This window comes from Coregonus lavaretus (assembly GCF_964263955.1).
Source record: "Coregonus lavaretus genome assembly, chromosome: 10".
NCBI lineage: Eukaryota > Metazoa > Chordata > Actinopteri > Salmoniformes > Salmonidae > Coregonus > Coregonus lavaretus.
Genome location: NC_139997.1, coordinates 16,107,228 through 16,124,811, shown reverse-complemented (window position 1 = coordinate 16,124,811; position 17,584 = coordinate 16,107,228).

The following is a 17,584-nucleotide window of genomic DNA, read 5'->3' as shown; positions in this document are numbered from 1 at the left end:
TTCTCCTCTGTTTCATTATTTACCTCCTGCATTTGTCTGATTTCTGTTCCACTGTCTGTTTCTTAGTGATCTGCCTTCCTTCATGTTAATACTACGGCTATAAGCCTCCTTCTGACCTGGGTATCTGTTGTGCTTACAGGGAGACAACACAGGTGGAGACAACACAGATGGACAAGGCAGGGACATCATGAATCAAGTCGGAGGATAAGGAGGGGGGAGAAAAGGCCAAATCTATCCAAATGCAAATATTACTGAAGATGAGTCTCTGCTCTCAATACTCTGCTATGCTCTAAGACACACAACCACCAAGATAGCTCTCAGTGATTTATTGGACATTATACATCTCCATTGTCCAGAGGGGACAAACGGCGTTCCCAACAGTCTCTACAAGTTTATGAAGTATTTTGACTGTAATGACACTTTTGAAATGCAGTATATTTGTCCAACATGCCAGTATTTATTTGTCAGTGAAGTGCCAGATCATTGCACATCATGTGGTTGCCTCCCTGGGGATATGCCATCTCTTGTCAAGAGTGGATCAGTGTTCATGAAATTGTCAATCAAAACACAACTAGAGGAAAAGTTATCAGACCCCAAATTCTGCGAAGCATTAGAATATAAGTATTCTAGGTCCAAGAGCAGCCCAGATAATATAGATGCAATTTATGATGGTGCACTATACAAGTCAATAGATGCCCTTAATGACACTGATTTAATGAACCTTTCACTCTCATGGAATGTGGATGGCGTTCCAATATTCAAGTCCTCTCCCTTTCACATCTGGCCCCTACAAGTCACAGTTAATGAACTTCCCCCGAACATAAGAGCAAAGCACATCATTCTAGTGGGGCTGTGGTTTGGGCCAAAGAGCCCAGAAATGAATTATTTCCTTCAGCCTTCTGTGGGTGAGTGTGTTTCACTTGAGGGTGAGGGGTTGACATGCCAGTTGAGAGGGAAACCCACAAATGTACGTGTGTACAGTTTACTATGTATTTGTGATTCCCCTGCTCGCTGCAAAGTACAGAATATTAAACAATTAAATGGTGAACATGGGTGCAACTGGTGCTATCACAAAGGAGATGTGGTAGAAAAGGGTAATGGGTTCAATAGTGTATCCGCTTGAGAGTGCACCAGAGCCATGCACAGACATTAAATACCGCAGAGACGTTCCCTTGGTGGTAGAGTCAGGGAACATCATACATGGTGTTAAGGGCCCATCTCCTTTAATGTTCCTTACTGTTTTCATCATGATTGCAGGGTTTGCTTTTGATTACATGTACAGCATCTTACTTGGCTTACATCGGCAAATGACTACACTGTGGTTTGAGTTCAAATATCACCATGAGTCCTGGTACATAGGAAGAGAAATAGAGCACGTAAACAAAATATTGCTTGCCACAAAACCAAAACCTCCCCTGTTTAAATTGGATTTTATCCAGGCAGTACTTACCATTTACTGCTTCTGGTGCAGGGTACCTATTGTCTACTGAAAGACACGGTTACCTATCATAACATTGATATGGCTGAGATGTTCTTTAGAGAATTTGTTATTAGGTTTGAACAATTGTATGGGAAATTACGTCAGCTACAATGTCCACATACTTTTGCATGCACCTACAGTCGTGGTCAAAAGTTTTGAGAATGACACAAATATGAATTTTCACAAAGTCTGCTGCCTCAGTTTTAATGATGGCAATTTGCATATACTCCAGAAAGTTATGAAGAGTGATCAGATGAACTGCAATTAATTGCAAAGTCCCTCTTTGCCATGAAAAAATAAGATTCCACTGCATTTCAGCCCTGCCACAAAAGGACCAGCTGACATCATGTCAGTGATTCTCTCGTTAACGCAGGTGAGAGTGTTGACGAGGACAAGGCTGGAGATCACTCTGTCATGCTGATTGAGTTAGAATAACAGACTGGAAGCTTTAATAAAATAAAATAAAATACAATTGTATTTGCCAAATGCGCCGAATACAACAGGTGTAGACATTACCGTGAAATGCTTACTTACAGCCCTTTACCAACAATGCATTTATTTCTTAATAAAAAAGTAAAATAAAACAACAACAACAAAAAAAAAGTGTTGAGAAAAAAAGAGCAGAAGTAAAATAAAATAACAGTAGGTAGGCTATATGCACGGGGGTACCGGTGCATAGTCAATGTGCGGGGACACCGGCTAGTTGAGGTAGTTGAGGTAATATGTACATGTGGGTAGAGTTAAAGTGACTAACCATAAATAATTAACAGAGTAGCAGCAGCGGAAAAAGATGGGGTGGGGGTGCAAATAGTCCGGGTAGCCATGTTTAGCTGTTCAGGAGTCTTATGGCTTGGGGGTAGAAGCTGTTGAGAAGCCTTTTGGACCTAGACTTGGCGCTCCGGTACCGCTTGCCGTGCGGTAGCAGAGAAAACAGTCTATGAAAAGTATGGAGTAACTATGGAGTCGTTGACAATTTTGAGGGCCTTCCTCTGACACCGTCTGGTATAGAGGTCCTGGATGGCAGGAAGCTTGGCCCCAGTGATGTACTGGGCCGTACGCACTACCCTCTGTAGTGCCTTGCGGTCGGAGGCCGAGCAGTTGCCATACCAGGCGGTGATGCAACTAGTCAGAATGATCTCGATGGTGCAGCTGTAGAACTTTTTGAGGATCTGAGGACCCATGCCAAATCTTTTCAGTCTCCTGAGGGGCAATAGGCTTTGTCGTGCCCTCTTCACGACTGTCTTGGTGTGTTTGGACCATGATAGTTCATTGGTGATGTGGACACCAAGGAACTTGAAGCTCTCAACCTGTTCCATTACAGCCCCGTCGATGAGAATGGGGGCATGCTCAGTCCTCTTTTTTTTCTGTAGTCCATAATCATCTCCTTTGTCTTGGTCACATTGAGGGAGAGGTTGTTATCCTGGCACCACACGGCCAGATCTCTGACCTCCTCCCTATAGGCTGTCTCATCGTTGTCGGTGATCAGGCCTACCACTGTTGTGTCGTCGGCAAACTTAATGATGGTGTTGGAGTCATGCCTGGCCATGCAGTCATGGGTGAACAGGGAGTACAGGAGAGGACTGAGCACGCAACCCTGAGGGGCCCCCTTGTTGAGGATCAGCGTGGCAGATGTGTTGTTACCTACCATTACCACCTGGGGGCGGCCTGTCAGGAAGTCCAGGATCCAGTTGCAGAGGGAGGTGTTTAGTCCCAGGATCCTTAGCTTAGTGATGAGCTTTGAGGGCACTATGGTGTTGAATGCTGAGCTGTAGTCAATGAATAGCATTCTCACGTAGGCGTTCCTCTTGTCCAGGTGGGAAAGGGCAGTGTGGAGTGCAATAGAGATTGCATCATCTGTGGATCTGTTGGGGCGGTATGCAAATTGGAGTGGGTCTAGGGTTTCTGGGATAATGTTGTTGATGTGAGCCATGACCAGCCTTTCAAAGCACTTCATGGCTACAGACGTCAGTGCTACGGGTCGTTAGTCATTTAGGCAGGTTATCTAAGTGTCCTTGGGCACGGGGACTATGGCGGTCTGCTTGAAACATGTTGGTATTACAGACTTAGTCAGGGACATGTTGAAAATGTCGGTGAAGACACTTGCCAGTTGGTCAGCACATGCTCGGAGTACACGTCCTGGTAATCCGTCTGGCCCTGCGGCCTTGTGAATGTTGACCTGCTTAAAAGTTTTAATCACATCGGCTACAGAGAGCGTGATCACATAGTCATCCGGAACAGCTGGTGCTCTCGTGCATGCTTCAGTTTTGCTTGCCTCGAAGCGAGCATAGAAGTGGTTTAGCTCGTCAGGTAGGCTTGTGTCACTGGGCAGCTCGCGGCTGTGCTTCCCTTTGTAGTCTGTAATAGTTTTCAAGCCCTGCCACATCCGACGAGCGTCAGAGCTGGTGTAGTACGATTTAATCTTAGTCCTGTATTGACTCTTTGCCTGTTTGATGGTTCGTCGGAGGGAATAGCGGGATTTCTTATAAGCGTCCGGGTTAGAGGAGGGTGGTGCTTGAAATCATTGTTCTTCCTCGGTTAACCATGGTTACCTGCAAGGAAGCACGTGCCATCATCATTGCTTTGCACAAAAAGGGTTTCACAGGCAAGGATATTGCTGCTATTAAGATTGCACCTAAATCAACCATTTATCGGATCATCAAGAACTTCAAGGAGAGAGGGTCAATTGTTGTGAAGAAGGCTTCAGGGCGCCCAAGAATGTCCAGCAAGCACCAGGACCGTCTCCTAAAGTTGATTCAGCTGTGGAATCGGGGCACCACCAGTGCAGAGCTTGCTCAGGAATGGCAGCAGGCAGGTGTGAGTGCATCTGCACGCACAGTGAGGTGAAGACTTTTGGAGGATGGCCTAGTGTCAAGAAGGGCAGCGAGGACGCCACTTCGCTCCAGGAAAAACATCAGGGACAGACTGATATTCTGTCTGATACTCTGGAAAAAAGCTTGTCCGGAGAAGACAAGGTGAGCGCTACCATCAGTCCTGTGTCATGCCAACAGTAAAGCATCCTGAGACCATTCATGTGTGGTGTTGCTTCTCAGCCAAGGAGGTGGGCTCTCTCACAATTTTGCCTAAGAACACAGCCATGAATAAAGAATGGTACCAACACATCCTCAGAGAGCAACTTCTCCCAACTATCCAAGAACAGTTTGGTGACGAACAATGCCTTTTCCAGCATGATGGAGCACCTTGCCATAAGGCAAAAGTGATAACTAAGTGGCTCGGGGAACAAAACATCAACATTTTGGGTCCATGGCCAGGAAACTCCCCAGACCTTAATCCCATTGAGAACTTGTGGTCAATCCTCAAGAGGCGGGTGGACAAAAAAAAGCCCCACAAATTCTGACAAACTCCAAGCATTGATTATGCAATAATGGGCTGCCATCAGTCAGGATGTGGCCCAGAAGTTAATTGACAGCATGCCAGGGCAGATTGCAGAGGTCTTGAAAAAGAAGGGTCAACACTGCAAATATTGACTCTTTGCATAAACTTAATGTAATTGTCAATAAAAGCCTTTGACACTCATGGAATGCTTGTAATTATACTTCAGTATACCATAGTAACATCTGAAAAAAATATCTAAAAACACTGAAGCAGCAAACTTTGTGAAGACCAATACTTGTGTCATTCTCAAAACTTTTGACCACGACTGTACATCTGTCCGAAACTACGGACCTTTGTGGGCTCAAAGTGCATTCATCTTTGAAAGTAGTAATGGGAGACTTGGTAAACTCTTCCATGGCACTCAAGGTGTACCAGGACAAATAGTGGAAATGTTCACCGTCTACCAACACATCCTGAGACTACTCACTATTACATTCAGCACAGAATCAAACCAAGCTAGCAAAAGGTTTGTTGAAGAAATGTTATGGGACTTCAAACTCGCAAACAAATGTGAAAAAAAAGTAGAGTGTATTTTTACTAGGGTATCCTGTTGCACGGAACCCTAAATCAAGGGAGGCTTTTCTCCTTGGAGAGTCAGACGTTACTTACAAAGAACCATGTCATTTCACCACAGAGCAATCGTTAATGGGAATCGCATTCATTCCAAAAGTACCTTATTGAAACGAGTAAACCATTACATTTTACTCATTTAGCAGACACTCTTATCCAGAGCGACTTACAGTTAGTGAGTGCATACATTTTCATACTGGCCCCCCATGGGAATCGATTTCCACAACCCTGGCGTTGCAAACGCCATGCTCTACCAACTGAGCTACACGGGTCACCCAACATGGTTCAGTGAAGATGGTCAGGTCTTTTTCTGACGTTGGCAGTGAAGTGGGCTACGCTTTTATAGACCCAGTGATGACAACAAGATGAACAATAAGAGACATAGAGACAGGAGGCACTGCCTCTGGGATTCTTAAAGAGATTGGCATTTCAAATGAGGTTCAATAATCAAATGCACAGACATCTGGACCATCTGTGTTTACCTGAAACACATCCCAGGTGTACAAGGGAACTACATCTGTTTACAGCTCAACAAATGGGAGGTAGACTGAGAAAGGGTTGAACCGCTTAACTTAACTGTATACACCTTTTTTTACATTGTATTTATTTATTCAGAGTGTGTATGAATGAAGGCATTTCTTAAACTGGCAGCATGATATATAAATGCATTGTTACATTTACATTATTACATTGACTGAACTGTGGGCCTACTGAAACATTATCAATTGTGTTGGTATCTATCAAATGAAAATTGCATACACTATATTTATTGCATGTGGACATTGTCATGTATTACATTTCTCATCTGCTGAGTAGAAATGTCTGATTTTGCACTATATTTCAAAATACTATTTTCTCTGTTGTCACAACATACTTTATCTCAAATCCTGTACTTAACTTGAAATTGCCATATCCTGCAGCAATATCAAAATCCTGCAGGGTTCGGTCCTACAGAATTCCTGCAAGGATCCTGTCATGTTTGTGCAGGATTTTCAATATTTTTGCAGGACAAGTCATGCTCCTGCATGAGTCCTGCAGGAGCATCAGGGAATTTTCCTGCAAGAATTTGTCTGCAGGACAAATCATCATTAGTGTCGCATCATGCAGCCTTAGAATGTATTAAAAATCCAAACATATAGCCCAACATTTGTATCACAACTAAAGTTACATAAATAACTGCTCCTCTGTAGCTCAATTGGTAGAGCATGGCGCTTGTAACGCCAGGGTAGTGGGTTCGATCCCCGGGACCACCCATACGTAAAAATGTATGCGCACATGACTGTAAGTCGCTTTGGATAAAAGCGTATGCTAAATGGCATATTATTATTATAACTCTAAGTTAAGCATGTAGGAGTACCTGTTTCTTTGTTAACCGTTCAACACAGAATAGCCGCATGTGCGCACTTCCTCAAATCGTTTGGAGAAAATATCCTTTCGATTTTATTCAGCTATGTTCAATTGTATTCTTCATACTATAAAATAATATAAAATACTGCCATGGAATTCTAAGCAAATCTTGTCTGCTAAATGTAGCCCACAGCCCTATGGCATAGCCAGACCAGGGCCTAACATAAGGACAACTCAGAGTATGCTATTCTGTTCTTCTGAAATAGACTACATTTTCTTCATAGCATGTTTCTTTAGACCTGTCTAAAATAAATAATGGATTTATTGTGATGGTGTAGGCTATATTACATGGATTTATTAGAGGAAGTCGCCACGGATGCCCACTGTCGCCCCTGATTTTCTCCCTCTTTCTTGAGCCTTTAGCTCAGACTGTACGTCAGTCTACCCTTGTCTCGCCAATAACAATTCACCATACTCATCATCATATCTCTCTCTATGCCGATGACGTATTGCTGTTTGTTGAGGATGCATCTAAGTCTACTCCTCATCTGTTATCAATATTTTGCCATTTTGGTAGTTTATCAGGCATTACAATGTAAGCTACGCTTTGGTCACATTGTAACACAGCTGGTTACTACCTGGTGCACCACAGAAAAAATTATGTAATATCTCATGTAAATGGCATGTGGGATCCCCTATTTTCAACAACTCAGGTCTTTTACTTGGTCGTCGACCAGTACGTTTTCTTCAATGGAAGGATAGGGGAATTCATGTATTGGGTGATATCTATGGGGATGACGGCCTTCGTTCATTCCAAGACCTTAAAGACAGTTTTAATCTACTGTACCTGGCTCATCATTTTTCTTTTATTTACAACTGTCTGTGCTTAAGGCTCATGGTGTTCCTTGGCAGTCAGCTTTGATGTTACATCCTACAGTGCCTTCGGAAAGTATTCAGACCCCTTGACTTTTTCCACATTTTGTTACGTTACAGCCTTATTCTAAAATTGATTACATTTTTCAAAATCCTTAGCAATCTACACACAATACCCCATAATGACAAAGCGAACACAGGTTTTTAGAAATGTTTGCAGATGTATTAAATATAAAAAACAGAAATACCTTATTTATTTAAGTATTCAGACCCTTTGCTATGAGACTTGAAATTGAGCTCAGGTGCATCCTGTTTCCATTGATCATCCTTGAGATGTTTCTCCAACTTGGTTGGAGTCCACCTGTGGTAAATTCAATTGTATATACAGTACCAGTCAAAAGTTTGGACACACCTACTCATTCAAGGGTTTTTCTTTATTTGTACTTTTTACATTGTAGAATAATAGTGAATACATCAAAACTATGGAATAACACATATGGAATAATGTATTAATCAAAAAAGTGTTAAACAAATCAAAATATATTTGAGGTTTGAGATTCTTCAAAGTAGCCACCCTTTGCCTTGATGACAGCTTTGCACACTCTTGGCATTCTCTCAACCAGCTTCATGAGGTAGTCACCTGGAATGCATTTCAATTAACAGGTGTGCCTTCTTAAAAGTTAATTTGTGGAATGTCTTTCCTTCTTAGTGCGTTTGAGCCAATCAGTTGTGTTGTGACATTGTAGGGTTGGTATACAGAAGATAGCTCTATTTGGTAAAAGACCAAGTCCATATTATGGCAAGAACAGCTCAAATAAGCAAAGAGAAACGACAGTCCATCATTACTTTAAGACATGAAGGTCAGTCAATACGGAATATTTCAAGAACTTTGAAAGTTTCTTTAAGTGCAGTCGCAAAAACCATCAAGCGTTATGATGAAACGGGCAGATTTACCTCTGCTGCAGAGGATAAGTTAATTAGAGTTACCAGCCTCAGAAATTGCAGCCCAAACAAATACTTCACAGAGTTCAAATCACAGACACATCTCAACATCAACTGTTCATTTTGTTCAGAGGGGACTGTGTGAAGCAGGCCTTCATGGTTGAATTGCTGCAAAGAAACCCCTACTAAAGGACACCAATAAGAAGAAGAGACCTACTTGGGCCAAGAAACACGAGCAATGGACATTAGACCGGTGGAAATGTGTCCTTTGGTCTGGAGTCCAAATTTGAGTTTTTTGGTTCCAACCACCGTTTCTTTGTGAGACACGGTGTGGGTGAACGGATTATCTCATTATGTGTAGTTCCCACCGTAAAGCATAGAGGAGGAGGTGTTATAGTGTGGGGGTGCTTTGCTGGTGACACTGTCTGTGATTTATTTAGAATTCAAGGCACACCTAACCAGCATAGCTATCACAGCATTCTGCAGCGATACTCCATCCCATCTGGTTTGGGCTTAGTGTGACTATCATTTGTTTTTCAACAGGACGATGACCCAACACACCTCCAGGCTGTGTAAGGGCTATTTGACCAAGAAGGAGAATGATGGAGTGCTGCATCAGATGACCTGGCCTCCTCCACAATCCCCCGACCTCAACCCAATTGAGATGGTTTGGGATGAGTCGGACGGCAGAGTGAAGGAAAAGCAGCCAACAAGTGCTAAGCATATGTGGGAACTCCTTCAAGACTGTTGGAAAAGCATTCCAGGTGAAGTTGGTTGAGAGAATGCCAAAAGTGTGCAAAGCTGTCATCAAGACAAAGGGTGTCTATTTGAAGAATATAAAATATAAAATTGATTACTACATGATTCCATATGTGTTATTTCATAGTTTTAATGTATTCACTATTATTCTACAATGTAGAAATTAGTAAAAATAAAGAAAAACCCTTGAATGAGTAGGTGTGTTCAAACTTTTGACTGGTACTGTATATATATATTATTTTTTACCTGGTACCTTTATACACATGGTTTGGGAATGCCCTCTGGTATCTATATTCTTTGATGAAAACGCTTCAAACTTGTCCACTCTGTTGTCATAAAATATTGCTGCATCTCCTTTTGTTTTACTTTTAAATGATTTCTCTTTACTTCATTTATCAAGCTTTAAAAACTTTAAGCCAGAAAAATGGCAAGGACATTTAGCCTACAAGACGTTTAAACCTTCAGTCCGGTAGAAGAGTCAGTCAGTGCCATTAGTGGTGATATGATACAGTGCTCTGGCTGGCTCATGTTTGGGTGTGGGTGTCGGTCTGGGAGGAGGAGTGTGTGAAGCAATGCACTGCAGTTTGTGGAGCAGCATGTTTGACTTGTAGTGCAGCGCATCTCGGGCAGTATGGAAGCAGGCCAAAATGAATTGACAACCCAAATCCTGGGCCTTGTGTTTGACACATGTGCCTTAGGTTCTCGGGTGGGGTGGGATTAGGATGGGGGGAGGGGTGTGTAATTTATTTTGTATGTATTTATGTTTGCTGACAATTATTATGACTAAATAAAACACATTTGATCTTAAGGAATAAGGAGTGGATTTTTTGGTAAACTGAGCAATACATAAATACTTGCCTCTTTATATTGCACATTGTTGAAGTATATCATATCATAGTGATGTTTATGGTAATCTTTGCACTATACACAATAAGGTAACACTTTATTTGAAGTATAGCGTCATTACACCTTATAACACTGCCATAACCATGTCATAACAGCTGCCATAACGTGTCATAACCTGTCATAACTAGAAAAATGTCACCCCATGAGTGAATTACCTTTAAAATAGACATCCCAATTGATTCCCCCCTGCTTGCTTTCCGTGGCATTTCAGACACAAAATAATGACTAGCCCTCACAACACAAAACCACAAACCTTGAAACAAGGTCTGTGGCCTACACTGGAAACACCTGCTTGTGTTCCTCTCCCAACTGCTGAAAATAAAGAAAACATCTATCAAACACAGACCCAGTTACACTGTGCGAGAAGACAAAAAACAGCAATGTTGCAGTCAACTTTTCGGAGAGAAGGTACACAAGGGCACAAACAAAGTGGCTACTCTTTTATTGAGTTCACAAAGGCCTTTAAATAAAGGGTTTGCTAGCCATCAGGCTGTTCAATGCTCAGTGAGTTGAAACTGGCTCTTATCATTCTCTCTATCCCCTGAGGAGATGCTCTGGTCAGTCTGAAGCCCATCTGTTGCAGTTAAGGTCTTCACTACCGCCATTTATAATTCATCAGGACGAATGCCGGCCCCAAAATAGGCCCCATTAGCAGCATGCATTCTGCCACAGCAGAGAAACTATTCCTAGCTATATCAAAGGTTTCAAGTGTTTGGGAACAACGCCCGTGACTTGGAAATTGTGAAAAACTAAAAGTACTCAATGAAAACATGCAGACTTTTTGTAAACCAGTGATAAACTAAAGCAGAATCAAACAACAACAAAACAAAGGATTGATCAAAAGAAGGATGGCCAGTCCTTGCATCCATAGCTCTGTCTATGAATTTGAGAGTGGTTTTGTATTTGTATTTATTAAGGATCCTCATTAGCTGCTGCCAAGGCAGCAGCTACTCTTCCTGGGGTCCAGCAACATTAAGGCAGTTATACTGTATACAGTTTCAAATATTACATGACATTACATTTCATAACACTTTACCTAATACATTTAATGTGTTCCCTCAGGCCACTACTCCACTATCACATATTTACAATACAACATCCATGTGTACGTGTGTGTAGTGTGCGTGTCTTATCATGTGTATGTGTGTCTGTGCCTGTGCGTGTGTCTCTTCACACTCCCCGCTGTTCCATAAGGTGTTTTTTTTTTTTTTTTTTTTTTTTTATCTGATTCTACTTTTCTCCAGTCCCATCCCTTAGCTATTCACCCTCAAAAAGTGTTGGGCGGCCGTTTTGTTGCTTGAATCCCACATTGCCCCTTTCAAGCGGCAATCAGCAGTTGAAACAATAACAAAGCCACATCCCGGCCCCTGTTTTGGTAAAAAGCTGAGGGATGGGGTTGGAGAAATGTAACCACTCTCAAATTCATAGACAGAGCTATGCATGCAAGGACTGACCTTGCCTGACGACTCAATTTGAATTATTCTGCTGCTCTATGTTTACGACATACTTGAAGTAATTTGTGACATCAAAATTAGGGGTGTTGTACAAAACAAAGTCATCATCGATTGGATCATCTCTAACCAATCAAACTATCAAAGCCAATGACACATTTTCTAAACGCCGCTTTACCCATGTGTGTTCTGGCTCTGGCCCAACCCATCGGGTTCTAGGACCAATCAGAACGGTTAGAATGTGTTTGCGTTCTAGAAATCATCGTACTCAGATCCAGACTCATTGCGGAGAAGAAACTAATGTCCGTGGGCATGGTGTAGAGTTTAGCTGGCACACGGAGTTTGAGTTGCCAGGCAAGGACTGACCATCCATTATATCAAAATGATAGTTTTAATCATGTTTTTAGGCTATATAGTGTTTGTTTAAATTTACTTTGTTTACAAACGTTGGAGTAAAACAAGCTTATGTTTTCGATTCTAATGGGGTACGACAGTTGAACTAAACTCTTGAGGCATTTATAAGTTATATTCTTCAAGAATCAATAGGTACATATCATTAATTTGTAAGTCCAAAAATGGTTGTAGCAACTGGTGATTGCCCCTTTTAACTTATACATCAATAATAATAAAAAACATATACAAGATCAGATTCAAGGCCTGTGTGTTAAGAAGAGTATCATGTTTGGTTGTGTAAAGGACTGATCAACAGGAGCTGCTCCAGCCACAGTGGGACTCATCTCTTGCCTCTTTTCTTTTTCAATAGTTGCCAGCATATTGCCTCATTCACTATCAAGTCACCTCTGGTCTGTAGACATGGGGAAAGCAAGTAAGAGATAGTCGTGTGTAAACAAATTTGATGGAAGTCCTTAAAATGGAGAGGAGACACAAAATGGTGTTGTGAGGTTAATGAAGAGGTTGCAGATCTATTTGTCCAGATGAGGTTCGCCATTATTGAACAATCAAGGGAACCGACTCAACTTGACCTCACTCCACAAACTTCCTCTCCCCTCTGGCTGTGGCAGATAGGCCAATCTTCTTGGCTTAGTTAATTTGTTTGGTTTTTGGAGAACATTTTCTGTCCCTTCTGAAATATTGAAAATGCTGGTTTGCAGACAGGACTCCATAATTCATGGGTTTAAAATGAAAAGATAAAATCTGTCAGACCAGGTTGGGCATTTATTTTTTATTCATCTAAAAAATGCACTCAATAATTGAGATATGCGCACACATTTGTCTCTCACACACACACGCACACGCACGCGCACACACACACACACACACACACACACACACACACACACACACACACACACACACACACACACACACACACACACACACACAGTGGCTTCTAACAGCTGGGCAGGAGCTGTGAGTGAGTGAATGACGGGGCGGTTGTCACAATGACCATAAACTGTTCATTCGATCGGCATCTGTTGATTACACCCATGGCCCATTCTTATGAAGGTTCTGACCTTTTGGCGTTGTTTGTTACATGTCCCCGTCTGAGGTTCATCAGCGTAGCACTGTGGAACGGCGCCGCTGCAAAATACCCAGGGTGCTTTGTGGCCTAATGAGCGTGATGGTTCATTTGGCTCAGTCACGTAGCAACACCTCTCTGAAAACTGTTTACTGAGCCTGATTCTCTGGTGCGGTAGCGGAGCAGCATCCACAGGCACTATTTCTTGCTTTTCTGTCTTCCCTGAGGAAATGAACACAGGTTATTAGCATATTCATTGACAGAGACTGCGTTAGAACATCTGAGGAATCAGCTAATGGGGCTAATTGTATTTCAGAGCACTTTCAAATCAAACCGTCCTCGCCAGATGATCAAAGACAGGTCAGCCATTACCCCAAAATGCCTGTGGAACATTTTCTTTGGTTGTAAACTGATAATAATCTGATTGGCTCGATATCCTGATTTGCATGCTTCCCTCAAAGAAGCCTTAGAGTGACATTGAAATCAAAGCCCCTGATGAATAATATCCACTGTATCAAATGAGAGAATCTCCCTGATATGAAAATATTGTACAGCCCATGATGATATGATTTTGGTAGATATTATGGTTGGGTACTACGATATACCAATAGCAAAACAACAGCTAAATCAATTCAATGTCTAAATAACATTAGGTTGGTGATCAGATACACAAAATGGTTGCCTGCCAGCCCAACCTGTTAAATGCTAAGCCACTGGTCCTCTTTACATTCTAACTGTCCATTCATATGTGGAAAACAATATAATTACATCTTCCAATGGATTACAAATGTTTCTTTGTATTAAAATAGTTACTAGACCCATTAACAATGCAGCTTTAAATCTTAACACATTCAATGGGAGTGAATCAAGGCACTGTCGTAGACTTTGTCGCTATCAATTCGTAGGTTGTAAAACAGCAAACAACCCCAAGACACAAATGTCCTCAATAGCCTAACTCTAGTAAGTAAACAGAATTAGGGACTTATGTAATGGAGGTAGTGACATGCCCCAGTCTCACCCATGCATTCACACAGAAACAAACAATCAAGCAAACACAGAATGTGGAACACCTGTTCGCTATTTGTCCTCTAAGAAGGTTGTAGCCTGTTTTGTCATTTATCATGAATGGATCCAATGTCGTGGAAAATAACAGTATCCAGCCCAATGTTCACTTTGAACTCCACACAGAAAACTGACGGCTAAAGTAAAACAACAATGCTTACCCAGTGGGGAAATTTGGTTGGAATGAGGTTATTTCAACCAGAGTCCAGCCCAATGTTCACACTGAACTCCACATAGGGAAAAGAGGAGCTGTTAGACTACTAGTTCTGAGGAATGTTTCAAACCGTAAGAAAACTGTAATGGGTAACATGAAATAGCAATGCCTACCGTTATTTTGACCAGTTTTGCCTGCTGGGTAAGTACTACACAATGACTTTAACGGTTCTGGTCAATCCTTCATCTCTTTGGAATAATGGTAAGAAAGAATGTAATACCTCCACTGTAGCAGTAAAACTACTTAAAAAAGACCAACGACAAGGAAACCCATGTGATGCTTTGTAGATATTTATAGAGGTTTATTGATTTTACATCTGCACTTATACGCTTGTGCTGAAATGTATAGTGGTGGGAGGGAAGAAGAGGATATTGATGCATAAAAAGCAGAGTTAGTATTTAACATTAAGGCAGTGAGTTCCCTTATTGGAAGAGAAAATTAGATGTACATAATTCATTGGGACAGTATTTACTATGTACTCAACAAGAGGTGCGCAAATGAAAGAAAACATTGGTGTCATATGTAATCAGGCCCCACACTGTTTCTAAGCCCAATGCCTATTAAAAGACAAGCCTTAGATAACCATTTCTATTCCAGTGCAAAAAATAAGTAATACATAGAGATCTGAATGAATCCAATACATATTACTACATGTATCTGCGGTGTCCAAGTCTCTTTGGTTTCCATTTTAAGCTTCAGGGTCTACCACTTTGTGTTTCCTTTCTGTCAGTTAGCATAATGGCTACATTTTACATTTTAGTCATTTAGCAGACGCTCTTATCCAGAGTGACTTACAGTTAGTGAGTGCATACATTTTCATACTGGCCCCCCGTGGGAATCGAACCCACAACCCTGGCGTTGCAAGCGCCATGCTCTACCAACTGAGCTACACGGGACTAGTGAAATTACACTGAGTATATCAATGAAAAAAATCTTCAAGTAGAGTAAAATAGCGACATAACACTATACTCTTTGAAAGAAAGCTCAGCATCTGGGCGATGGTAGGTTCATTACTTATTGAAAGCTTATTTAGCGGAGTCAGTTCAGAAGGGAAACTCGAGAGCCCCGCCTCATGCTGACGCATCAGCTGAGATGGCACCAATTAGAGGCTAGTAACAATCACGCCTACCTTATTGGCGGTCTATTTAAGCTGACCGGGTCTGCTCACTCATCCTCCTGCCATTTGCAGCAACTATGCACTGGCTTCTTTTTCTGATGGCTGCCAATATTGCATCGTGCTCTGTATACATCACCTAGGTGAATGTTGTGCTTATTCATGCAGGCTGTATGTTCTGTATTATCTGCACATAATCATTATGGTTGCTATTATTGCTATTGCAAGAGCACACAGTGAGGTTGTGATTACTTAGAGGGCAACACTAGCTATCCCTTCCACAGCATCTGCTGGAGCATTGCAGTACAATGTCACATCATTTTATGATAGTAGTAAACAAGTTTATGTGCATGCTTCTACTTAGTGCGTATGGAGGCATCTTATACCCTGATGCAGCTCACTGAGCGTGACTCATATCTACCAACTTGTGCTGGTCCAAATGTGTGGGTGCTACATGCTACCCTGTTCAGCAGTCAAGCAGCGTGATATCTTGTGCTACTCTAATGGCGTTAGTCTGTCGATGGCTAAACATTACTGGGTCTTTTCATCACTAGTTATATTCACAGGAGTACAGCCTTATTTTAAATTGATACTTCTGCCTAACCTAACTTTTCTTCCTCAGATTTTAAATTATCACCCTGGACCTTAGTGGGGAAGCTGACGCTGAATAGCTGTGCGATGTCTAATCAAGGCTTGCTATAGTTTCAGCCGTGTTGGATGGGCTGTTGATCTAGCATTACCTAGCATGTGGTGGGCTTGCTAAACACCCACATGGCGATCAGTGTTGGCGATCATTTCCTCTTATGGGAAGGTCTGTTAGAGCTTTTGCAGACACTCTTATATGCAGACTTATTACATTTACATTTACGTCATTTAGCAGACGCTCTTATCCAGAGCGACTTACAAATTGGTGCATTCACCCTATAGCCAGTGGGATAACCACTTTACCAATGTTTTTTTTTTTTTTGGGGGGGGGGGGGGGGGGGGGTAAAAGGATTACTTTATCCTATCCCAGGTATTCCTTAAAGAGGTGGGGTTTCAAATGTCTCCGGAAGGTGGTGAGTGACTCCGCTGTCCTGGCGTCGTGAGGGAGCTTGTTCCACCATTGGGGTGCCAGAGCAGCGAACAGTTTTGACTGGGCTGAGCGGGAACTATGCTTCCGCAGAGGAAGGGGAGCCAGCAGGCCAGAGGTGGATGAACGCAATGCCCTCGTTTGGGTGTAGGGACTGATCAGAGCCTGAAGGTACGGAGGTGCCGTTCCCCTCACAGCTCCATAGGCAAGCACCATGGTCTTGTAACGGATGCGAGCTTCAACTGGAAGCCAGTGGAGTGTGCGGAGGAGGGGGGTGACGTGAGAGAACTTGGGAAGGTTGAACACCAGACGGGCTGCGGCATTCTGGATGAGTTGTAGGGGTTTAATGGCACAGGCAGGGAGCCCAGCCAACAGCGAGTTGCAGTAATCCAGACGGGAGATGACCAGTGCCTGGATTAGGACCTGTGCCGCTTCCTGTGTAAGGCAGGGTCGTACTCTCCGAATGTTGTAGAGCATGAACCTGCAGGATCGGGTCACCGCCTTGATGTTAGCGGAGAACGACAGGGTGTTGTCCAGGGTCACGCCAAGGCTCTTCGCACTCTGGGAGGAGGACACAATGGAGTTGTCAACCGTGATGGCGAGATCATGGAACGGGCAGTCCTTCCCCGGGAGGAAGAGCAGCTCCGTCTTGCCAGGGTTCAGCTTGAGGTGGTGATCCGTCATCCATACTGATATGTCTGCCAGACATGCAGAGATGCGATTCGCCACCTGGTTATCAGAAGGGGGAAAGGAGAAGATTAGTTGTGTATCGTCAGCGTAGCAATGATAGGAGAGGCCATGTGAGGATATGACAGAGCCAAGTGACTTGGTGTATAGGGAGAAAAGGAGAGGGCCTAGAACTGAGCCCTGGGGGACACCAGTGGTGAGAGCGCGTGGTGCGGAGACAGCTTCTCGCCACGC